This window comes from Capricornis sumatraensis, chromosome 2, assembly GCF_032405125.1.
Source record: "Capricornis sumatraensis isolate serow.1 chromosome 2, serow.2, whole genome shotgun sequence".
In the NCBI taxonomy this organism is placed as follows: domain Eukaryota; kingdom Metazoa; phylum Chordata; class Mammalia; order Artiodactyla; family Bovidae; genus Capricornis; species Capricornis sumatraensis.
The window spans coordinates 196,740,181-196,765,700 of record NC_091070.1 but is presented as its reverse complement, the minus strand read 5'-3'; the positions used below and the strand labels follow the sequence as shown (position 1 = coordinate 196,765,700).

At 40.1% G+C, this 25,520-nt stretch overlaps 1 protein-coding gene across 1 annotated transcript in view; it reads left to right on the top strand.

Annotated features, from left to right (window-relative positions):
* The window catches only part of ELAVL4 (ELAV like RNA binding protein 4), a 90,008-nt gene that overhangs the window by 14,660 nt on the left and 49,828 nt on the right, over positions 1–25,520 (top strand). The window lies entirely within an intron of this gene.

The window sequence follows — 25,520 nt, the reverse complement described above, 5'->3', positions numbered from 1 at the left end:
GTACCTAAGAAATGTCTTAGATCAGAGGACTAGAGTTTCCTCATGGTTTTGCAGGGGGTCAAGACCCGTCTTTATTGAGTCATGGTTTCTCAGAAGTTGAAGTCATCATGAAGATGCTTCTAAATTAAATATTGGTTGTTGAGAGGGTGTCAACATTAAAGCACTCTTCTAGTTATGGTGTGATGTTACAATGCTGCTGCTCATCAGTGGAGTCATACTGAGGATTGCTTTTAGGGTTACAGTGGCAAAGAGCAGTAGAAGGGAAAGTACTGACTTTATTTCAGATCATAGAGAAATGTGCTATTAGAGGAGTTCACTGCATTCTCTCACCTACAGGTACTGGTGCTCATTTTGGGAGATGGGTGGCCAGAGAGAGGATGGTGGTAGTTTGGGAATAAGATAATTTACTCCAGAATAGAAAAGTACCCACTTCAGACTTTCAAGTGCATGTACTGAGACATGCTTGTCTCCTCTGGTAGTCTGGAAGTCCTAGGGGGTGGAGATCATGTCAAATGGTCTCTTATTTCAATGTTGGGTACATGGTAGGCACAATAAATATTTATGGAATTGAGTTATCATAATCTTTTTAAACAGCTTGATTTACAAAGTTAGAAAACTTGTGAATCTTGGGTCTGTCCTCAATTTGTGGGTCTATTTAGTCCAAGTCACCTAACCTTTCTGAGTTTCAGGTTTTTAATTTGTAAAATAAAATTTACTACAGCTTCATAGCTTGATGGGAAGATCAGCTAAACTATATCCTTAATACGCTTGAACAGACAAGATAACAATATTAGTTAAATTACTAAGTTCTAGTTTGCCTAAAGCTGTTTCACTGAGTCTTGGCCAGAATTTTAAAAAGTTAAAATAGTAAATTAAATAGAAAATTTCAGTTGCTGGTACTTAGTAAGGGTATATTTCGTGAAACTTTTGTTTTAGTTACTGATGTTCTGAGTTGCAATATGAAGTTGCTGTGTTCAGTATATTTCTAACTTGTTTTTACTTTGTTAGATCATGATTAGTAAAGTTTGAAAAACACTGTTCTAGATGATAATGAGCTCTGAGTTATCCAAAGGGAAAAAAACTAGACAACTTTTTCCAGAGCTGTGAAATGCAAATTCTCTAGTATCTTCCAAATTATTAAAGAAAGGACAACTTCTGATTATTTTAGATTTAATGTGGAACATTATATCCTAAATCTTTGAAAATTAATGTCTGCCCAATATATGTTGGTGCTCTCTATTAATTACAATATTTGTTAACTAGCAAATCTCATTCCTTGGTTGAGCTCTTTTAGCTGAACCTGCCAAGTAATAATAATAAGGAAATTAGTAAGTAGTGGAGGTGAGCTAGATGTAGGACTAGAAATAATGAAATTAGCTTTCACTAGTTGAGCTCTTACTATGATGCAGGCACTGCATCTTACAGACAGCATCTCTTTTAATCCTTAAAACAGCCTTAAATGGTAAATATTAATTTTCCTGTTTATGGATGAGATGAGATTTTGGAAGATAAAGTTGTATAGTCAATAATTGTTTGGGCAAGGATTTGTTTAGAACCCAGGTCTTTCAATTTTGTCTATTTCCAGAGCAAAATTTTAAAGAACTATTCAGTCAGGACTGCTGATTCCCGCGTGACTTTAAAATTTCCATTTGTCTCTATGTGTAACAAAAGGTATAGAAGCAAACCTGAAAATAAAGAAATCAGATCAGTTTCTGGAAAAAAAAAAAAAATAAAGAACTATTCAATTTCATGAAATTGTAGTAAGATGCCTACTATGTGTTAGCACAGTACTCCTCTAAAAACGTAGGTGGGTCAGTTGGTCCTTACCCTTGAGTGCTTACTACATGTCCTTGAGATTTTTCTGGGCATGAAAGTTAGTAAAATGTGATTTAATAATAAGAGGACAGACATAAAGACTCTCATACGAAGTATTTTATTTTTGGAAAGTACTGAATAAAGTGCCTGGCACATAGTTGTTATTTGCTATTGTTGTTCAGTTGCCAAGTCATCTCTGAGTGTTTTGTGATCCCATGGATTATAGCCCCCCAGGCTCCTTGGTCCATGGGATTTCCCAGGCAAGAATACTGGGGTGGGTTGCCATTTCCTTCTCCAGCGGATCTTCTCGACCCAGGGATCAAACTCATGTGTCCTGCGCTGGCAGGCAGATTCTTTTACCACTGAGCCACCAAGGAAGTCCCTGGCACATAGTAGGTATTTAATAAAGATGCACTCAACTGAATTGAAATTGGATTAATTCTTACCTGGTGACTGGGGAGAGAATGGGACAGTCTTGGAGAAACTTTGTGCTAAAGAGTGTCTTTACATACAGTGTGGCAGATGTATCTGTCCTAAAGCCACCGAAACTCCTGGAATGGCAGCATGGAAAAGCCCACCAAAGTTCAAGAATTCAAATTATAAACTTCAAGTTTGATTCAGGCAGAGAGAAACTTTCCTATTTTAGAATGAAACAAAAATCTGTGACAGAGACATTTGGAGAATGATAAATGAAGGGTGGGATTCCTTAGAATTAAAAATAGCACTAATTATTATTGTTATTTTTACTACACCACTTACTAACCTTATAACCTCAAGCAAGTCACATTACCTCTCTGAACCTCAGTTTCCAAATTTGTAAAATATGTATCCCTCTGAGTGTTGTGAGAATTAAATAGATCCACTTGATAAATATTTACTAAGCACTTGGTGGTCTCTGAGAATTTATTATAATAAAGGAGACATAGCCCTCTGCCCTCAAAGAACTGAGTGTTTGGTGAAAATGCTGTGAGAGTGGGATTCAGATTCCTACCACATGAACAGGCCACCACTGGAAGAATACAACACCCTGCAGTCTACTTTGGGGCTTGCCTGTTATGGTCATCCATGCCTCATTTGCATCATTAGAAGTTCATGTTTATTGAGGGTGCTATGATAGTCAAAAAATTGATGCTTTTGAACTGTGGTGTTGGAGAAGACTCTTGAGAGTCCCTTGGACTGCAAGAAAATCCAACCAGTCCATCCTAAAGGAAATCAGTCCTGAATATTCATTGGAAGGACTGATGTTGAAGCTGAAACTCCAATACTTTGGCCACCTGATGCGAAGAGTTGACTCATTTGAAAAGACCCTGATGCTGGGAGAGATTGAAGGCGGGAGAAGGGGACAACAGAGGATGAGATGGTTGGATGGCATCACCAACTCAATGGGCATGAGTTTGAGTAAACTCCAGGAGTTGGTGATGGACAGGGAGGCCTGGCGTGCTGCAGTCCATGGGGTCACAAAGAGGCGGACACAACTGAACAACTGAAGTGAACTGATGATGGTCATCTTCTTATCCCCTCCTCCCCTTGGGACCCAGCCATGCCCATTGGTACAATGTTACCTTATGTAGTTGTCACTCAATGGATCCGACCTAATTCAGCAAATATTTATCAAGTTGTTTGGGTACTGTACTGGGGAAGAAAGGGTAACATTTGCTGAACAGATTTGAGTTTAAAACAACTTTGGAGCACAAAGGAGGAACATTATCATGAGGCGATGATAAACTACACAAGTGCTAAAAGTTCTTGTGATCTATTCAGGAAGAAAATAGGGTCCCAAAGAAAATTTGGCAGCAAGCCTAAAAAAAAATAATATATTCTTTCTCTTTCTTGGTGCTGTTTTGTTCGTATTTCATGGGGAACCACTGTATTGCTACAGGCACAGAAGTTGAGATGAGATCACAGAGATGGCTACCAAATAGATTTGTGGCTTAGGACCAAAGCCCACCACCTTCACCAGGCCCAGGAGATCCTCCATGGCCTGGCCTTGCCCACCTTTCCAGAGTCAAGTCCTGCACCTCTCTGCCTTCCACTCATTCTACACTATGGAACTGCACTGTGCTGTGCTGTACTTATGCCCAAACAGATCCTTGGGTCTCAAACGTCCTCTGCTTTTCTTCGCCTGACTTCCTGAGACAAAGTGGAGGTGATTTATCACTCAGGAAAGATTGTCTGTGTGATGCTGGATTAGAGCCTCCTCTGTGAGCACTGCCGGCATCCGTCCATCATTGATCTTCCACATGGCATAATCAGCTGCCGATTTGTCCATTTCACCACCAGCTCAACACTTAAGACTCGGTTTATCTCTGTATCTGGCTCAGTAGGTGCTCACTAATTAATTGTTAATTGAATGATGTCTGTTAGATTGTCCATAAACGGGTTCTTACCTGATGGCCTGTTAAACTCTAGCCTATGAGAGAGATGTCGGCCCCAAAGCCCCATAATTGCTAAGGCTGGTTTTGACACTTCTGTTGCTCACCAACCACAGTTCTATAACTTTAAGTTGAAGATCTTGAATATGTCTGTTTACATGAAACTTCTCCTGATCACCATGACTCATCTATGATTCCTCAATAATTCTTCTTTCTTCTAGACTCCTTATGTCACTTGCTCTTTGTACCACACAGTTAACAATGATGTATCACAGTAATAGTGGCCCTTTATAGTGTATGTGTCAGACTTTGCAAAACGAACTTTGCTTAGGTTACCTCATTAAACCTCACAACAACTCTAGAAAGCAGGTATTTTTATTCCCATTTTGAAGAAAGAGCACCAAATAGCTTATATAACTCACATAAGGTCACATGAGTAGGATATGTCACATTTGGAATTCCAAGCCTAGTCTGTTTGATTCCAAAGCCCATGTTCTGTCTCCCATTATCTGTTACTCACCTGTTAAAAGGTGGGGACTAATAAGAGGCATTTAGCCTAGTGGTTATTAATAGGGATTTTTGATCAAGATTGCCAGTGTTCAAATCCTGGCTTTACCAACTGTGACCTTGGGCAAATCACTTAGCCTCCCTATGCATCAATTTCTTCATCTTTAAACTTGGGCTCTTGTGAGGATTTGATGGACCAATACATATTAAGGACTAAAATCAGTGTTTGGCACATAAAATGCTAATGATCATCATCATTATTATCATTAAAATATTAATTTGTGTCCCATTCTTCAGATATTTGTTTCAGTTCAGATCAGTTCAGTTGCTCAGTCATGTCCTACTCTTTCCAACTCCATGAATTGCAGCACGCCAGGCCTCCCTGTCCATCACTAACTCCCGGAGTTCACTCAAACTCATGTCCATCGAGTTGGTGATGCCATCCAGGCATCTCATCCTCTGCCGTCCCCTTCTCCTCCTGCCCCCAATCCCTCCCAGCTTCAGGGTCTTTTCCAATGAGTCAGCTCTTCACATCAGGTGGCCAAAGTATTGGAGTTTCAGCTTTAGCATCAGTCCTTCCAAAGAACACCCAGGACTGATCTCCGTCAGAATGGACTGGTTGGATCTCCTTGCAGTCCAAGGGACTCTCAAGAGTCTTCTCCAACACCACAGTTCCAAAGCATCAATTCTTCAGCGCTCAGCTTTCTTCACAGTCCAACTCTCACATCCGTACAGGACTACTGGAAAAACCATAGCCTTGACTAGATGGACCTTTGCTGGCAAAGTAATGTCACTGCTTTTGAATATGCTATCTAGGTTGGTCATGACTTTCCTTCCAAGGAGTTAGCGTCTTTTAATTTCATGGCTGCAGTCACCATCTACAGTGATTTTGGAGCCCCAAAAAATAAAGTCTGACACTGTTTCCACTATTTCCCCATCTATTTCCCATGAAGTGATGGGACCAGACACCATAATCTTAGTTTTTTGAATGTTGAGCTTTAAGCCAACATTTTTACTCTCCTCTTTCACTTTCATCAAGAGGCCTTTTAGTTCCTCTTCACTTTCTGCCATAAGGGTGGTGTCATCTGCATATCTAAGGTTATTGATATTTCTCCTGGCAATCTTGATTCCAGCTTGTGTTTCTTCCAGCCCAGTGTTTCTCATAATGTACTCTGCATAGGAGTTAAATAAGCAGGGTGACAATATACAGCCTTGACGTACTCCTTTTCCTATTTGGAACCAGTCTGTTGTTCCATGTCCAGTTCTAACTGTTGCCTCCTGACCTGCATATAGGTCTCTCAAGAGGCAGGTCAGGTGGTCTGGTATTCCCAACTCTTTCAGGATTTTCCACAGTTTATTGTGATCCACACAGTCAAAGGCTTTGGCATAGTCAAGAAAGCAGAAATAGATGTTTTTCTGGAACTCTCTTGCTTTTTCCATGATCCAGTGGATGTTGGCAATTTGATCTCTGGTTCCTCTGCCTTTTCTAAAACCAGCTTGAACATCTGGAAGTTCACAGTTCGTGTATTGCTGAAGCCTGGCTTGGAGAATTTTGAGCATTACTTTACTAGCGTGTGAGATGAGTGCAATTGTGCAGTAGTTTGAGCATTCTTTGGCATTTCCTTTCTTTGGGATTGGAATGAAAACTGACCTTTCCCAGTCCTGTGGCCACTGCTGAGTTTTCCACATTTGCTGGCGTATTGAGTGCAGGAGTTTCATAGCATCACCTTTTAGGATTTGAAATAGCTCAGCTGGAATTCCATCACCTCCACTAGCTTTGTTCGTAGTGATGCTTTCTAAGGCCCACTTGACTTCACATTCCAGGATGTCTGGCTCTAGGTGAGTGATCACACCATCTGGGTCATGAAGATCTTTTTTGTACAGTTCTTCTGTGTATTCTTGCCACCTCTTCTTAATATCTTCTGCTTCTGTTAGGTCCATACCATTTCTGTCCTTTATCGAGCCCATCTTTGCATGAAATGTTCCCTTGGTATCCCTAATTTTCTTGAAGAGATCTCTAGTCTTTCCCATTCTGTTCTTTTCCTCTATTTCTTTGCATTGATCGCTGAAGAAGGCTTTCTTATCTCTTCTTGCTATTCTTTGGAACTCTGCATTCGGATGCTTATATCTTTCCTTTTCTCCTTAGCTTTTCCCTTCTCTTCTTTTCACAGCTATTTGTAAGGCCTCCCCAGACAGCCATTTTGCTTTTTTGTATTTCTTTTCCATGAGGATGATCTTGATCCCTGTCTCCTGTACAGTGTCAGGAACCTCATTCCATAGTTCATCAGGCACTCTATCTATCAGATCTAGTCCCTTAAATCTATTTCTCACTTAGTGCCTGCTATTTGCCAGACACTGTTCTAGGTGCTGGAGATGCAGTGATGACTAAGACAAGTCCCTTGCCTCATGGAGCTTTCACTTTAGAGAGGGCAAACAGACAGCAGAGTAAATAAATAAGTGGATATTAGTAGGTAATGTATATTGTGTGATATCTTAGTTCACATAATGGAATGTTATTTTAAAAATATAGATAATGAAAAGTGGCACTAAATGAGTACATGTCTGTGGACATACCGGGAGGCCACCACAGTTCAGCCAATGTCTTGTTTCTACTTGATGAGATAGAACAGTCCATGTCCTACTCTGCAAGGCTAGGCTTTATACGTGCAGCTGCTGACTTTTGGGTGACAGACTTGCCTTACCTGCACTTAGTGTAGGGTGGTTATCCCTGGAAAAGTGATTCAATGATTAGTTTGAGATATCTGGGCCTCAGTAAAGCCCAACATAGAGAACTCATAAGTAGGCCAGAGGTCTCTGCTCATAAGTTGTCTATGAAGAAGAGGCTCTACTCTATTTCCCTACAGTTGAGGCTGTGAAATGGAGTAAACATGCTGAGAAGGTCAGAAGGAAGTTTTGGCCAATCATTCAGCTAAGGACAAGGTCAGTTGGAATGTTTTGTCAAGTAATTTCATAAGATCTCCTGGTAGCTCTTTGCAGAAGCCTGGACCTGAAAGGTGCAGAAGTCATTGACTCTATCTTGGGGTTCTTTATGTTTGTAAGAATATTATAGTGGTTAAGAGCATAAGCTTTGGGCACTTCCCTGGTAGTCCAGTGGTTAGGACCCTGTGCTTTTACTGCAGGGGTTTAATCCCTGGTCAGGGAACTAGTCATGAGGCATGGCCAAAAACAAAGCAAACAGACATATAAAAAAAGATCATGAGCTTTGGAGTCAGAGAAGCTGAAAGCTTTGTCTTTCCCTTCTTACCTGTAGTGGAGTCCTATAAGGTCACTAACTTGTCTGAACCTCAGTTTGTCTATAAAATGGGGCTCATAATACCTACTTTAGTGGCTTGTTCAGAGGATTAATTGTTAGCATATGTAAACAGGCTGGTTCAGGTTCTAGCTACGTAGTCCCCTCAGGGTGTGCATTTTATATATCAATCATTTATTGCACGGCTCACAGAAAGAGATTTAGACTAAAATATGTGAGCTACTTCCCATTGTATAGCCTTCAAAAAGGAGAGCATATAACCTCAAAACTGAGGATATCATCTCAGAAAGGACTGTGGATGCCAGAGGAAAACAAGATTTGATTTGCTCCAGATCTTTACAGTAGAGACTGAACAGCCAGTCTTCCATCGCAAAGTTGTGTGGGCTCCATCCTTCTGAAGTCACAGGCCCTTAGAGGCCTGAGGCTCTGTGAAGAAAGGTACTTGGTAAAAGGGCTTTGAAATCTGAAATCCTGAGTTCAGTTTTAGTTTTAAGTTTGAGTACTTATAAATGTGTGTTTTCATAGGTCAAAAGGCCCCTATACTAACTGGAATTGTCAATAATTGATACTACTTCATACTTCAGTGTGAGCCACTGAAGAATATTGGTTTTATAATATAGATAATATAGATAAAAACCTGTATATTTTTATTTGCTCTCCATTGTATATACTATTGCCTAAAATTAGATTAAAAATCTTAAGATTAAAAAAGAGAGAGAGAAAACTCTTATCCCAAAGCTCCATTGCTTTCATTAGCAATGTGCAGAGTTAAAATTACTTAAAACAAACTCTCCATTAGACTCTTTTAACAGTAGAAAAATACTTATCCAAGCATTTGACAGCACACCTTTTGTACAGAGCACTGGATGAAGCCCTAAATATTTTCTTCCTCTTGTGGTTAATGGCATGTTAGTATTGTGATTCCTAGAGACATTATTTGACCCCTTCCGCTATTAGTTTGTGTTTGTTTTGATCTTGATGCTTGCACTCATCTAAAGTGAAGAGTGAAGAAAAGGCTTAAGAAAAGGATTTAAAAATTCAGAACATCTTCTTCTTTCTCAGCACACTGCAGAGTCTGGTGGGTCAGGAAAAAGAAAGTCTCTTCCAGGATGTCCTCGTGCTCTCTCCCTCTAAACTCTCCTAACACCCCGCCCTTGCCTCTGCTTACAGACTCATTCAGTGGGCTTTAGCTGATTTCTTTCTGGGTACTGCATGCAGGGAGCAGGAAGTCAACCAAAATTCAGGCCCTGCTCTCAAGAAACTCCCAGTCTGTGGAGGGACAGGCAAGGCAGACTGTGACTGGATGCAGGATGGTAAGTGCTACAGCAAGAAAGGAGGGTCCCAAGGTTGTATGGGCCAGGGAGGCTGGCTTCAGCTGAGTTTTGCAAAATGTCAGGGTTATTTAGATGGTGATGGGAGAAGCATTTTAGTGAGGGGATAGGGACCACACCTACAAAGACATGGAGGAGACGTAACATGAAAGGAGCATACCGCAGGAAGCATTTCAGACTATGGCACTTCCCGTATCACATTTTGGAACTTTGTGTACAGATCTATCTGCTAATCCCTCAAGACCTGAATTCCTAGAGGGCAGGTATCAAATGCGTTGGAACTCAATTATCTAAAAATAATAAAATATTTAATCTTTGTCACATCGCTGTTCAGTTCAGTTCAGTCGCTCAGTCATGTCCAACTCTTTGTGACCCCATGGACTTCAGGACACCAGGCTTCTCTGTCCATCACCAACTTCCAGAACTGACTCAAACTCACATCCATCCAGTTGGTGATGCCATTCAGCTATCTCATCCTCTGTCGTCCCCTTCTCCTCTTGCCTTCAATCTTTCCCAGCATCAGGGTCTTTTCCAGTGAGTCAGTTCTTCATATCAGGTGGCCCAAGTATTGGAGTTTCAGCTTCAGATCAGTACTTCCAATGAATATTCAGGACTGATTTCCTTTAGGATGGACTGGTTGGATTTCCTTGCTGTACAAGAGACTCTCAAGAATCCTCTCCAACACCACAGTTCAAAAGCAGCAATTCTTCAGCGCTCAGCTTTCTTTATAGTCCAACTCCCTCATCCCTGTGAACCTTACCAATACTGAGAAAATTGAGACATAGAACTAATAAGTAATATGGCCAAAGTCACACAGCACAACAAAAAAAATTTTTTTAAGTTAAAAAATGGACATTCAGGATCTGGTGCCTGTGTTCTTAAACATTATGCTATGCAATAGATATTTGAAAAGTGTTTGAACTGGTTTGAATTAGATGGATGTAGAAGTAATTACATGATAATGTATTCTCTTATTTCTCTGGAAAAAATGGCCAGCATGCAAGACTCTGATATTAACAGCCAAGTATTAAGAAACCCCCTTGGTTTTGGCCCTAGATTATGTGACATGTAGAAAATCTTACAGGTGGAAATGGTCTCTGGGCTCTTAATCTTCAGACTTCAGCCAGATTCAAACTCAAAGTGAAAATGAAATATGAGTTTAGGCCTGAAACAGAGGAAATCAGAGGTCAAAGGAATCTGCAAGTGACGAGACAGAGGCTATAAAGATTACCCAGAAAATGGAAGACCCCTGGCCTTAAAATACAGTCTTTTGAAACAGTTTTAAAGAAGTAGAGGGAAACAATAAAGGTAAGTATGTGTAGCTTTAAAGGATCAAAGTGCTCCTATTTTTAAATTGATTTTGAGAAGGAGAAAGAGAGAGATGAGAGAGGTTTATGATAAGAGCTGAATGGTGGGAAACAGAGCAAGGAAAACAGATTTCACTTAGAGCACAGAGAACCATCCTTTCACTCACTGATTCTACTAATAAAATCTGGAGCTGGTCCCTGGGATTACAGATGAATCAAACACAGTCCCTGTGCTCAAGGAGTTCACAGTCCAGTGACAGAGGCAGACAGCAAGACGGAGAGTCCCGAAGCAACATGCTCAATGTCTGTGTTGGAAATATGTGCAAGGGATAGAGGGTGCACTAGGCCTGCTGAAGAGAGGAGAGGGCCTTCTGGGCCAACAGGAATGCTTTACAGAGCATGGCAGGGGAGGGAACACAGTGTGCTCTGCTTTGCCACTGCTGATCACAGAACAGTGCTGCCCAGAGTGTGCTTTCCAAGGGCTTATGGAGGTTGTGGTGGGTAAAGGAGGAAGATGGGAGTCAGATCCCAGCTCTGGACCTTATGAGCAGGGACTAGTCACTCTACCCCTCGTTTTCTCCTTAACTCTCAGTTTGCTCACCTGTAAAATGCAATTGGTGGGAGGAGGGAGGATGGAACCCAACCCTCCCTGAGAATCTTTAGGAAGATTAAGTGGGATGTTGAATGTGCTTAAAAACTTTCCTGCATCTAGCATGTGATTTAATGAATTCTTCCCAGTGGCTTTGTAAAGGTTCGTCTCATTTCTGCAGGGAAATAACACTTGTAATGTCTGCTCTTGCCAACACACCTTTCCCATGGTAGCCTGGAAAATCCCTGAAGTGCATTTGGCCCATGTCTCTGCCCTTTGGGATCCACAGGAAGGCAGGAGCCATCCAAGTGGAGGGTGGACCAAAAATACACCCTGCTCTTAAACCCTGAGCAGGTCCACGTGGAAAGTCAGAAGTGCCCCCTACTCGCAGTATACAGAGAACGCTGTGGTGATTTACTGAAACTTCCCAGGAAAACAAGAGGGTTTTCATTTCGAGAAATCTGAAGCCCTAATGACTTTGTTTATTGCATTTGGAGTATCTAACTTTAACCCGTTCACAGTAGAGAGTTTTTTTAAATGGGCTAAGTGTACCTGAAATTGTGTTTGTAAGTGATTAAAATGGTGCTTTCATTATTCAGTTTTTTAAAGTTCACTTAATCTCTCCCCCTTTGCTCTATATTTTCCTGACTGGCATTATTGTGAGAACTTATTAGTTAATGCTTGTGAAGCATTTTGAAGATAGAAATGACTATTGATATAGCTGATGAGTAGTAACGTTTTTAAGTGTTCTTTTCTATTTCAGAAATTAAATTCCAAGGACAAATCTTTCCAGCTCTCAACTTTGCCACCTGCAACACATTTTAATGGGCACATATTTTCAGTATGTTATGTTTTAGACAATAGAAATGAACATATACTAAGTGATTACTATGTGCCAAGCTCTGAGCCATTTACCTTAAATTTGTTATTCTTCAATCTTCACAGTAACCCTGCAAGGCAGACAGAAAATTGTTCCCATTTTTATTATGAGTAAATTTAAATTACACCTCAGAGAGTCATAAGTAGCTAAGACAAGGTCAAGAATGGAGTTCATTTTCAAACCCAGATCAGAGCAACTCTAAACCTCATGTTCTTTCCATTACACCATATAGAATTTTGAATTAAGATCTTTCCAGTAATACCAATTTATTTGGCAGTATTTATTGACTAATAGCAGATACATAGCATAGAATTGTTTTAATCAGATGAGATTATTGACTTTCCCTGAGACTACTGGATTGCCTTTTATGCTGATAGGAATTCTTTGCCCAGACTTGGAGGTTTAAGAAAGGGCACAGAATTTGGTTTCAGACTTGAGTTCAGATTGTGTTCTGGCTGATTGACAGCAGGCACTGCCTGAAGCCTCATTTCTCCACCATATGTCAAGTGACTTCACTTTAAGCCGCAGGCCTCATCTGTAAGTGATAGGAGTGACAATTACCTGCTTTGCAAAGTTGTGGGAAAATTAAGTGAAGTAATATACGTGGAGATACATATCACCTTTTTTGTGTGCTGTTGGGAGTATTGGAAAGACTTCATGGTAGTTGCTTGCCTCGACATCTCCCTGCATAAACCACAGTACTTTTTAATCAGCCTCATCACAGGATCTCCTTTGAGATTAGCCTTTGCCACATTCCAGGCAGGGACTGTGTTAGGCACTTAGTATGTGCTTCTCCATTACATTTATGACATTATACAGTAATTATTTACTTATTTATTTACTTTCTTGCAGGCAGGAACCTCTTTGATTTCCTTCATATCCCTGGCATTTAACAGAATGGCTTCTGGCTCATTGAAGGAACTCATTAATGTTAAGGAAGTTAGCTTGGCTTTTTGTTCCTTTATACCGCTTTTCTTCTTTTAAAAGCTAACTTCAGTTGTGGGAAGGGGCTATTCAAATGAACTGGTATATTATCATTATTAAATTGTGACTTATAACTTGCTTTAAAATATGCCTGTAACTAAAGAAGTGCATGCTTTCCCAGTGGCTCAAACAAGAAAGGAATCGGTTTGCAATGCAGGGAACCTAGGTTCAATTCCTGGGTCAGGAAGATCGCCTGGAAAAGGGAATGGCAACCCACTGCAGTATATTCTTGCCTCGGAAATCCCAAGGACAGAGGAGCCTGGCAGGCTTATGGTCCACGGGGTCTCAAAGAGTCAGACACAACTGAGTGACTAACATACACTATAACTGGCTTTAAAATATGCCTGTAACCAAAGAAGTTTAGGTTGCACTGATTTGGCAACAGCTGATTCTGAATATTTGGTAGTCTTTCACTCTTTTAAAAGGTAAATTTCTGGGATGAAAAGAATATGTCAAGAGTCGAAAGACCTTGCAAACAAATTTATTTTGTGATTTCAGAGGAGACAGGTTACCCTACTCAAAGAAGTTAACCCTTCAATAACCTTAGTGTATTGTAATTTGGATGTGTCATCTCCAAATTATTCTTAGGGATGTATTAAATTAGCCCTTAAAGGACCTTACCTGAGAATTATTTATAACACACTTTGAGTTTTAAAAAGATGCACATATATATGCATATATAATAATTGTGGAACTTTATCATGTGTTTTTAAAAGGCTGATTATTTCTCAATTTTTAAAATACCTGTTTGACTCTTGCCCAATTGCTATGAATTAGATTTAAAAGGCATGTTTTGATAAAGACAAAAGATTGTGAAGACAGAAATAGTAACATATTTATCCTCTGTTCTAATCCAAAATTCTCACTGTTATGAAGCAAATCCTAATGCATATAGTAGGAGAGTTTGAAAAATAGCACAATGAGATTGAGATGAAGGAAAATGAAGAGAATTTTAAAAATAAGATAAACTCATGGGTAAGGTTTGCGCTTAAGAAAAATTAGCTGCAGTGAGGATCCTGTGCTCTTTCTTTACACAGAGAGGGCCACAGATCTGGCACTCATTTTCCTAGCAGTATTACAAAGAGGGAACCCAGTGAATTACACGATGTAGCACCCATAAAACAAAAGGAAACCCACCACATAGATAATAGGGAATATTAATTGTTATTGTCATAATAATGTATTTGCCTCAAAGCAGGTAGAAGTATTCTGATATTTGGTATTTGTGATTTTTTTTTTTTTTTTTTTGCCTCTCCACTTTGCCTCTTGTTCATGAGATTTTTATAAATATGTATTAGGAGGATCTCCATAAGCAGGAAAGAGAGAGCGAGAAGCTTAAAAAGCATAGCGTGGAATGCTGCTTGACAGTGTCATACATTCACAAGATGTCCTTGAAGATGGAGCACAGAACAGAGATCAGGAAAATTTTGGCAGCTGCAGTTGGGAAAATAAATGGCTGTTGTATGATTGGGCAGATCCTGAAAGCAGGCTCCTGCTCAAACCATGTAATTAAGAAAAGTGGGAGCTTTTGTCCAAGTGCAGAATGTTCATAATATCAGAGTTTGTCAGCAGGAGCTTTTAGAACGTATCAGTACTTTTCACTCCCTGATCCAATAAATGGTTTTCTTATAAATCATCCACTCTCCTTGCTATCCTCATGAAGGTTGCCACCAGGCGATAAGGCAGACTTCAGAGTGTAAACTTGCTAATACGCAGTGATTTAGGTGAAGGGGAGACCAAATCAGAGACTGTCTCAAGAAATGCGATTTTTGTTCATCTGGGCTCCTACGTAGAAACAAGCAGAGTGTGGCCAAGGAGAAATCCTGCAGGATGGCTCTGGAAAGGAGATGGCATCCTTGTTAATACTGGGTCTGAACTGGGTTGAAGTATTTGATGCTTCTTTTCTTTTTAAAATATAACTTTCTTTCAGATTATAGAGGTGCTATTGTAAAACAAACAAAAAACTTGAAGAATAGAAATGGTGACAAATATAACAATCACCTATAATCCTACTATTTATTATTAGCGTTTTCATTTTTTCCCTCCTACTCTGTACATGTTTATGTGATTGACATAATCCATTTTTAATTCTACCTTTTCTCTACATTGATTACAAACATTTTCTCATATTATAAAAATGCATTATAAACATGATTTTAACATTTGTAGAATGCTGTATCACAAAATTATATGATAACTTTCACCCCCTCTGTTGGGCCCTCAGCTTGTTTCTATTTTTCACACTTCTAGGCACACTGTTCTTAAGATACCTTACTGTGCATACTTTTGGTCTACAGAATTTTAGATTCTCTTCTGAGCTTCAGAATGGAACAACAGGTCTAAGAATATGAACATAAGGTTTAGAAAGGTTGTGCCAATTTATATTTCCACCTATAATGAATGAGAGACTGTTTCACGGCACTTTAAAGCAACACTTGCAAACCTTGAATTTCTGTGTATGTTCTCAGTTAAGCATTTTGTCCAGAGATAATTCAGATCCACACTTCTCCCTGCCCAGGTCTGCATTATCACCAGCCATGGTTTGCTAGAGCCTAAGTTTACTTGCTCCCCCTTGCTTTCCCAGAGGGTGTCCCTTTTTTCTAATGTTTCTTTCTTATACAAAAACAAACAAAAACACCTGAAAGGAAGTCAGTGAAGAAGGAAATTAAAAACAAAATTTCAAGTGTGATAAAGGAGTTTTTAAAACTACCGTATCAGATTGATGTTCAAAATCTTTTCACTGATGAACAGATAGATGTACTATGAGGCTGTGTGCTTTGTCCATGGGTCTAATTTATATATTGGTCACTTACATTACATGCACTGAGGTGCTGAGATCCGGTTTGTTTCTCTCAGTGTCTTTGGCTTCGTAATGTCCCCAGATAATCACTCTCCTTTGAATTGGAAGAGCCATTGGCATTATACAATTTCTCTCAACAAAGCAAATGTTGCTCTGTGCAGATTTTTCTAGATACTAATTCCTTCCACTCCCTCTGCTCTCTTCCTCATCTCTATCCCAACTGTGTTAAGAAAACAAGTACCTGTTTTCAAAATAAAAAATATTTTTATGTGGATTTCTGAAAAATTTAATCTGAGCGTGCACAGAACAAATGGGGAGAAGTGACCCTATGCTTTAGGTCATAATATAGATACCGAATAACCCATGACTTTTTACAGCTGAATCTTGGTGAGTTTGCTCACACTCTGAGCCACGAGCCAGGCTTTTTATAAATACACAGTATTTAATATGTTTACATAAATTGTGCCACTGGCTATTCTTTATGCATTTAATCAGAAGTCTGACTTAGTCTGCGGACAGTTTTACAAGTGATTTATTAGTGTTCTTTGTATGGAAGACGAAGATAACATAGATACCATCACAACTGGCTCCCATCCCAACAGGAATCCGTAGCTTATTATTAGGCATTTTGGTTATTTTGTCTACATTGAATATTCAGAGTTTGAGGTCTTAGGGAGTAGAATGGGAAGGAAATTGTTTTCCAATTGATTTTTTTTATTAAAGGTGATATTTTTTCAGGAAGCCTGAGTGCTTGCCCGTGAAATTACATTTATATTAATATGAAGACATTTCTTTTTCAAATATGTCTTTAACAAAGAAAGCTTATTGAAAGTTTGGGACTGTATTTATTTACAGGCCATTTTGGAAAAGAAGACTGAATGGACGGTGGGGTGGGTGCGGTTTGAAGATTTCCTTGTCTTTACAGTGAACTAGGTGATTAAGCCATCCCTCTGCTCTGGAGAGTTTTCTGTAAAAGTCTGTCAAAACCAAGTACTCAGGGGTTTTAGCAGCACTGCCCCAGGATGGGCACACTAGGAGATCATTTTAGGCCAAAACTGAAGCCCTAAAGGGACACTATAAGATATTAAGGAGGCCAGTATTTATTTAGGAGGAGAAATGTATGTGATGTGTCTGGGGGAGAAGATTAAAAACTCAGATTTCTGTGAATTTGAAAATAATGCCTAAGAGAAATTAAATTTTGATTATGCTTTTCATTTAAATGCTGGCCCTGCTATTTTAAGTATTAATGCCTCTTATTCTCTCCAGTGGCTGCCGATTTAAAAAAAAACACAACCCTGACTACCACCACTGAGAATACTTTTGGCATGCCCTGTGCTCATCTCCAGTGAAGAAGATGCTGTTTCAGAGGAATAATGCCTCAAGCTTACCTCATTGTTCCAAATAGTCATTTGTTCAGGGCGTAAGCATTCAGACCTGAAACAGGATTGTCGGTTCAGTATCAGAGTGGCATATGACTTATCTGTGTATAATTTCATTCACGTGATTTTGGTGAGGGGGTGGGGGTGGGAGTCATCAGAGACAGTCTGGAGGGAATTGCTGAAAGAAAGGGGTGTATACCTTGATTTTAATTATTTGTTTATCTCCCCTCCTTTCTCATTCTCTCAACTTGAACCCTGTAAGAGCAGGGATCAAATTATTTTTGTTTCCCCAATTCCTCGAACGGTACCTTAGTCTATAAAGCATTCAATAAACTTGTCTTCAATTGAATACACTTGTTTTAAAGATATGCTGAGAATTTATTACCACATAACTTCCTAGAGTAAATAGGTCTTTCAGGTTATTTGTGCATCTGCCCAAAGGTATTATTAAACTGTCAGCATGCTTTCCCCAGTTGGAATTAAATTTTTTTTCTAGAGTTTTCTAGTTACCTTCTAGCAGAATCTACAAAAATTTGGTACAAGTGGTCTGGGGGGACATGCAGGCAGTCTTCAGCCAGATCCTCCTGCCTAGCAGTCTCTGTGAGTCATCACCTATAATTTGTGAGTCATTACGTTAGTGGTGGGGGTATAGTCCTAAGTTCCCTTTTCCTAGAGTGATCAGATCATAGATCTCAGCCCCTCCTCTTGGGCCCCAGTAATAGCTTATGGCTCCTTCCCAGTTGAATCATAACCAGGAAAGCATTGCATTTAGAAAAAAGTTTATCTGAAGGGACCTGAGCAAATTAAAACCTCTTGAAAAGGAGAAGAGAGTATAGAGTTTATGAGCTGATGGACAAAACTTTAAAGAAATATGAAATTGGAGGGGGGGTGTTGTAAGGACATTTTTAGTATCTTTCAAGGAGCAAGAAGAAAAGTGAAGAATTATTCCTAAAAATAATATGTCTTCAGGAACACAGAGCCTGCTGTGTAATTTTCTAACTTTGGGGATTTGTTTTTCAGGCTTTTGAAAAGGGGGTGAGAGGCAGTAGTCTGGGCTGCTCCACCAGAGTCTCACATACTGCATGTTGGAATTTTATAAGGGTTAAGTGGGAAATGCCTACAAAGAGAATTAGGACTTTTATTTTTGTTCTCATGAATAATTTAAATCTATTTCTTTAATGGCTTGATTCAGTGACTGCCCTTGGTAAACATTATTCTTCATGCTCTTGGGAGTGCTTGTTCTATTACATAAGGCTTAGCTTTTATACATAAATTTTCAAAAGTCCTTCCAACATGGTAAAAGAAAACACCTTAAATACTCATTAAAATATTTAATAAAATGCACAGATGTATTGCAGATGTACACACCTGAGACATCTTTTCAATCAGCACAGTCCTTTAGTATCTTTCTAGTTTCCGGGGATGCTGACATTTTGAGGGCACTGAGAGTAGAAGGGAGAGTATTTGAAAAAGAAACATATATCTGTGACCTGCTTAGGTTCTTTTCTCTTGATCCTTTTGCCTGCTTTTGGAGTATCAAGGCCACCCCTCCCCTAGAAAATCAGAAGTTGAGGATAGCTGAGTGTGGCGTGATAGTTACAAGGGCCCTACACTGAGCTCTCGGATGATAAAGTTCAGCAGTGAGTTCTACAGGCGCAGGTTCCTGTAATATAAAGTTGTAGTCTTTTATTTTGCCTCATGACGTAAACACTGATGGTGTAAACTAGGCTAAGATACATAAATGCAAGACCGTACAGTTGATTGTCAGACTGCCACTTCTATGGAAAATACTGGCGCAAAGCTAGGGCATGGTGTGGCTGACAGAACTGGTGAGGGGGCTATGGTGGGACCCCTGATTTGCCTCTCTGGGGCCTGAAATAGTGATGTCCTAAGTTGTAAGGTGAGAGACCAGCCCTATAATTCTATCCTGACTTCCCCACCCCTGAGCTTGAGTACAGGAAAGCCTTGTGAAGAGTAGGGGATAGAGGGAGCTGTAAGGGATTCATGAGCTGATGGAAGAAACGTTAAAGGAGGCTTTAAGTCCTTTTTAGGATTTCAGAATGGCTGTTGCTTAATTAACTTAAAGGACTTTCTGGCCATAGGACATGCTTATTCTCTCCTCTGAAATGTGGACCCTTTGGCAATAAATATTTGTTTATTTATTGAATGAATTCTGAGGGCAAGAAATTACATGAAAAGAGTGATATGGGAAAGAAGGGAAGTTTCTGCCCTTTAATTATATTACTACTGGACTTCCCTTGTGGCTCAGACGGTAAAGCGTCTGTCTACAATGCGGGAGACCTGGGTTTGTGCCCTGGGTTGGGAAGATCCCCTGGAGAAGGAAATGGCAATCCACTCCAGTACTATTGCCTGGAAAATCCCATGGACAGAGAAGCCTGGTGGGCTACAGTCTATGGGGTCGCAAAGAGTCGGACACGACTGAGCGACTTCACTCACTCACTCAGAGTCGATTGGGAGATTTCAGTCTGAGACCAAGGATTGATTTTAGTGTACCCAAAATGTTATGTGCATATATATATGTGCATATATATATATATATATATATATATATATATATATATATATATATATATATATAATTTCTGAGCAGAAAGGGCAAAGGTATTCAGCAAGTTCTCTACAGGGTCCATGTCCGCCAAAGCTTTAGCAGTCCTGTCAGAATGAATGCCTCTTAAAATCTGCATTTAAAATAATATCTAAATGTATGTCTGGCATATGATAGGAACTCAATAATTATTCTGTCTTCTTGCTATACAGAAGATGGAGATGACACTACTAAAATTATTGGGTTATACTTCACAGGGTTGTTAGAAGGATTTAGGAACTATTGGACTTGCAAGGACTTTCATTCATTCAGTCGTTCTTAATGCAGAACCTACCCATTCTCAGGCCCTGTCCTACGTGCAGGAGGTACTATTATAAGTAAAACAGATGTGGTCTCTCTACTGTGGAATTCGGAGTTGAGGTTGCCATTCTTTGTGAACTGCGAAGTACTCTACTCAAAAGAGTAAGGAAATAGACATATCTCCACACCTACATTCAGGCACATTTCTGTGCTATAACCATCTTCACACTCCCCCCAAAGATAAAGTAGAAGTAGGCTCTCATGCAAATGGCCATGTCTGCATTGTCACAAGAATATGCAATGAGATATAGACCTGGACTTAAGTGCCATCTCTGCCTCTAACTAGCACTGTGACCTTGTGCAAGTCACTTCCACTTTCTCGTCCTCAGATTCCTTGTTAAGATTACAGGGTTGGGCTCAGTGGCCCCTGTTGTTCTCTAACATGCATCCACCCTGTGAGCTCAATGAGGGCCAGCTCCCATTCTCTGTGTATCCCCTGGACCTTGCAAAGTCCCTGGCACTCCAGAGCTCCATCCTCGTTCATCTAACATTTCCAGATCTAGCTATCATGGAAATAAACCCTTTCTTAATGAATATAACCTGGCCTGTCCAGGAAGCAGTCTAACATATACTTTAGGTGAACAATAACAAAAGATGTTATTGAATGGTTACTTAGGACAGTTGGGAAGGACCCTCGATTGTGGCAACAGAGATGCCACAAAGGGCTGAGAGGATTGGCTTTTTTTTTTTTTTTTTTTCTCAGTATCATCCTGAGAAAGAAAGAAGCCTGGCCCAACCTCTGCTTCTTCTCCCTCCTGCCTCCTCAGAGATAAACGACCCTGCAGCTGCATGCCTGAGGCCTTCCCTCTTGCTTTTGTTGTATATTTTGCAAGAAAAAAAAAGAGGGTGGGAGGGGTGAGGTTAATGCGTTGAGTGTGAGTAATTAGTCATTCAAACCATCGACGTTGACAGTGACAGGATTTGAGTGCCTGCGTTATTGTGCACTGCTTTCATAGTTTATCCCTGAAATTTTCTGCCTGTATAATGTTTCTTAAAATACATCATGGGAACATAAAAGATTTAATGCAGTGCTTTGTGTAACCATTAGAGTTTGAAGTCAACTGAACCTCCTCAAGGCTCTCTTCTGGATGCTGACTGTAATTCTGTTCTTAATTGCCTTTCAGAAGAGAGAAGGAAGGCAAGTCAGGGGGTTGGAACCTGGTCAGCTACGAAGTTGGCTGTGAGACCCACACAGAATCTTTCATTAAAGTACATATGCACACTTAAGTAACTGATATATTTACTTGCAGTGAAAATTGTGCTGTTAGAATATCAAAGGTGTTACCCTGGGGAAGCAAGCGTTCTGATTTCACCAAGCCAGCTTCTGAATTTATTGGAGGATAGCTTCCCACAAACACACATGTTTACCTCTGGTCTTTTTCCCAAGCTGAGATTGCAGGTGTCCTCTCTGTAAGGTCTAGCATGTGACCTTAAAATGCCGTAGTTTCATACTCCATATATTTACATCCTGGCAGCTTCTCTTATTTTCCAAGTAACGCTCTTGGTTCTCTTGTGTGTCAGATTTCAGTCTGACATTTTACATTTCTGATTCTTTTTTTAAGCCTGTCTTGCATCCTGGGATGCGTCATTAAGACCAGCAAGGGGTCTTATTACACAATGTATATTAACACATTTGCAAATGTTTCTCAGCTTTAAAACTGTACGCTTTTATTGAGAAAACTCTGTGTGTGTGCATATGTACATTTCCCTCAGTTCCTTCTGAGCCCACAAAAGGATAACTGTGCAGTGTGTGTGCAGAGTAGAGAGAGCTCCATCTCCACGAGACGGGAATGACTTGACCTGATTTATAGGTTTGTTCGATGAAAGGAGCTCAGTACTGAACATTGTATTTCATGGATCCTTTTCAGAGGTTTGGACCCCAGTTAGGGTAGGATTGTCTGATGTACAGATGGGGCTCAGCTCCAGGAGTCAACATAAATCAGGAAATCCACACAAGATGTAAGGAGATCCAGAAGGCTTATTGGGGAACTGAAATTTCTTTGCTTGCAGACTTGATACTTCCTAGGCCTTTCTGGGGCAGGGAGACCTGTGAAATATTCACAGGGACAAGTACTGACGTTCACCACATGTGTCTGTGAGTCAAGCATCCAGTGAATTAAAAATGAACACAGCTTTCAGGTGACCTTTTATAGTCTTGGTCCCACAGAATCTCAACATGCTTGGGTATGACTTACATTTGTCCTGCTCCATCACTGATACTCTAAATGCTGCCTCACTGCAGGATATTTCTCAGGTGTTTGTGTAGGAACCATAAGAAGGGTAACCTAAGAAAGTGGTGCAGGGAAGGCGTTCTGTAGATTTTGGGACTGATTTTTTTGCCACTAAATCAAAATGTAGCTGTTGGGCAACTCTGTGGTTCTGCCGGCCGAGCCTCCTGAACTGGATAAATTCTGTTTTTCAAGTCCTTATTGAGTTGGTGGTGCTCCTTAGGTTTGTTGCCTGGACACCTGACTCACTGAAGCAGTGAGACGACACACCAAAGGGAGGCACTGCACAGACCCAGGAGGCCGATGGCTTGGCAAAGCAGAAACCTACCTCCCAGCCAGGAGCTGTGATGATGTTCTAAAACATTATCCCCATTAGCATGATCCCTCCCCTGGGCACAACGCCCTGATTCTTTCCTGGACCCTTGCCTCAGGGGCAGAGCATCTGCATAGGAGTTACTGGGTGCATTTTTTTTTTACTCAGTGCTGAGGAGAGCTTGCTTTAAGATTCCTCTACAGAGCCCTTCACTTTCTCCTTGTTCTCTGGACCAGCCTAACGCAATCCTACAGTTGTCCTGAAAGTTTTGATGTGATAAGTGAAGCCACTTAGTTACCTACGTGATGGCAAAGAATCTTAGACGCTTCCCACCTTCCTCCATCTGCCTTGTTTCCCTGATTCCTCTTGAGACTTCTTTTCTTTCTTTTGGTTTCAGTTCCCAGTTGTGACTATCAGAAGGAGAAGCAATTAGAGCAAAGCTTATCCATGTAGGGCATAATGAGGAGTAATAGTTATGATGCTTCTAGCCACTTTATGTTCTAGGCATCTTACATATATAAATAACCCTGCATGGTGGTGTTATTCTGGTTTATAAAGAGAAAACAGGCCCAAAAGCCCAACTGCCTGAGATCACGGAGCTAATAAGTAGTAGAACTAGAGCTTTAAGTCAGCTAAAACTCTAAAACTTATTCCCTTTTTACTATACCACTATGTTTCAGATGAGCAAATAAGCAAAAAGCAAAACAAAACAAAAAGAGCAACAACAAAAAAAACAGCCTCTGAACATTGATGAGGACGGACAGCAACTAGAACTTTCATATTCTGCTAGTGGGAGAGTCAGTTGGTACATCTATTTAGAAAAACTATAGACAGTACCTACTAAAGCAGAAATACCCCTGAACCCCAAAATAGACTCCATAGAATATTCCCAACAGAAATGTGTATGTACACCATAGGATGTGTATGTAGTGATCATAGCAGCATTATCTATAATAGTTAAAAAAACAAAAAAACTAAAAATAACCCAGTGTTCTTCAAAGTAAAAGAGATACATAAAATATAATATTTTAATACAATGCAATTTTCTCCAATAGTGGAGAAGAACAGCCTACCTCTACATTTCAAGACATGAAAGATACTCAGATATAAAGTGCGAAAAGACATAAAGAGTACATTTTGTGTGATTCCATGTATATAAAATTCAAAAAAAGATAAGTCTGTGAATTAGAAATCAGAGTAGTGGTTACCTTGGTGGGTGGTATGAATGATGAGAATGGGGACACAAGAAAGTCTTCGGGAATGCTGGTCATTTTCTATATCATGATCTGAAAGGTGGTTACTTGAGTGTGAGTTGTGTTCATTTTGTAAACATTACTTGAGTTGTACCCTTGAGACTTGTACACTTTACTACATGTATATTACATAAACAGGCTTATCTCCCCAAATTTCTCAGAGCAGCCAAATAATAGTAATAATAATGGAAGCTACTAGTAATCAGATATCCACTAAGCTTGAGTTTCCTTGTCTATAATACACAGAGGATGTTGGAATATGCCTCACTCCTTTCTTGTGGGGAGTCAGTGAGAGAAGTCACATCAGGTAACTTGCAGAGCCACCAAGAATCCTGGAGTGGGTAGCCTATCCCTTCTCCAGGGCATCTTCCCAACCCAGGAATCAAACCAGGGTCTCCTGCATTGCAGGTGGATTCCTTACCAGCTGAGCTACCAGGGGAAGCCCTAGAATAACTTCAATGGATATCAGTGATTGTGGTTATGTTCCCACCACTGTTCAGGCACTTTACATATATTCTGTCACCAGATCCTTTTAACACCTTGCAAGGCAGGCAGCATTGTTCTTCTCCTCTTTCAAATGAGAAACACTAAGGTTCTCAGAGTTCAAGTCCCTAACCCAAAGTTGCACAACTAGGGAATGACAGAGCATGATCCCATTTCCAAGGAGCTGATGTTCAATTTCACAGAAGATGGAAAGAACCCCATAAAGGATGAATAAGGGGTGGAGCTCAGACAGAATGGAAAAGTGGGACTGATGGACTGCATTTGGGCCAGGAAAACTGGGTACAGGCCTAGACTCTGCCGCACTTTCCTGTGATGACAAAGAAATTTCTGGATGTCTCTGGAATTCATCTCCAACAGGAGAGTTTTGAACTGAATTGTATTGCCTGAAGTACCTTCTTTCTGGCTGTGCAGTTTTTTGATTCTCAGTGCTTGTCATACCATACAAGGCATCTTCATGAACCAGCTCCATGAGCTTAAACCCACTTTTCATGTAAAACCTAATTCTAACAACATCTTCTTGGGACTTTCCCCGAGTACCCCTATCCTTTAAGCAAGTTTGATTGCTCCTCCATTACATGGCCACTGTCCTATTGCAGCCCTTTGCCTTCTATGTCCTCTGTGGACTGTAAGCTCCTTGTGGATAGAGACTGAGGCTTGTCTCTTTATTCCCATGCATACTGCCTCAAACAGTTAACACATTCATGGAAATATTCCTTTAATTAACTATTTAAATACATAGAAGTCTTTTTTTGAGTAATGTGTGAGAGGACCATCTGGGGCTGTACTAGACTTGAAGTAGAGACCTAGAGAGAACTTTCCTTCATGTTTTTTATTTTATTTGAAGTCCAGGAGAAACAATAACAGAGTAGCTGGGGAGAAACATCATTAGATAACTTTGTAGCTCCCCAGTGTGCTTTTATGAAATCTAAAGTTTGATCATTATTAAGCATCAGTGAAAATCTAAACCCTTCCCATATGGAACAGCCCCACTTAATTTAATGTCATTTTACTTTATGAGATAGTTAATAAACAGGTACTGTATTTGATCTTGTGAGCGTAGC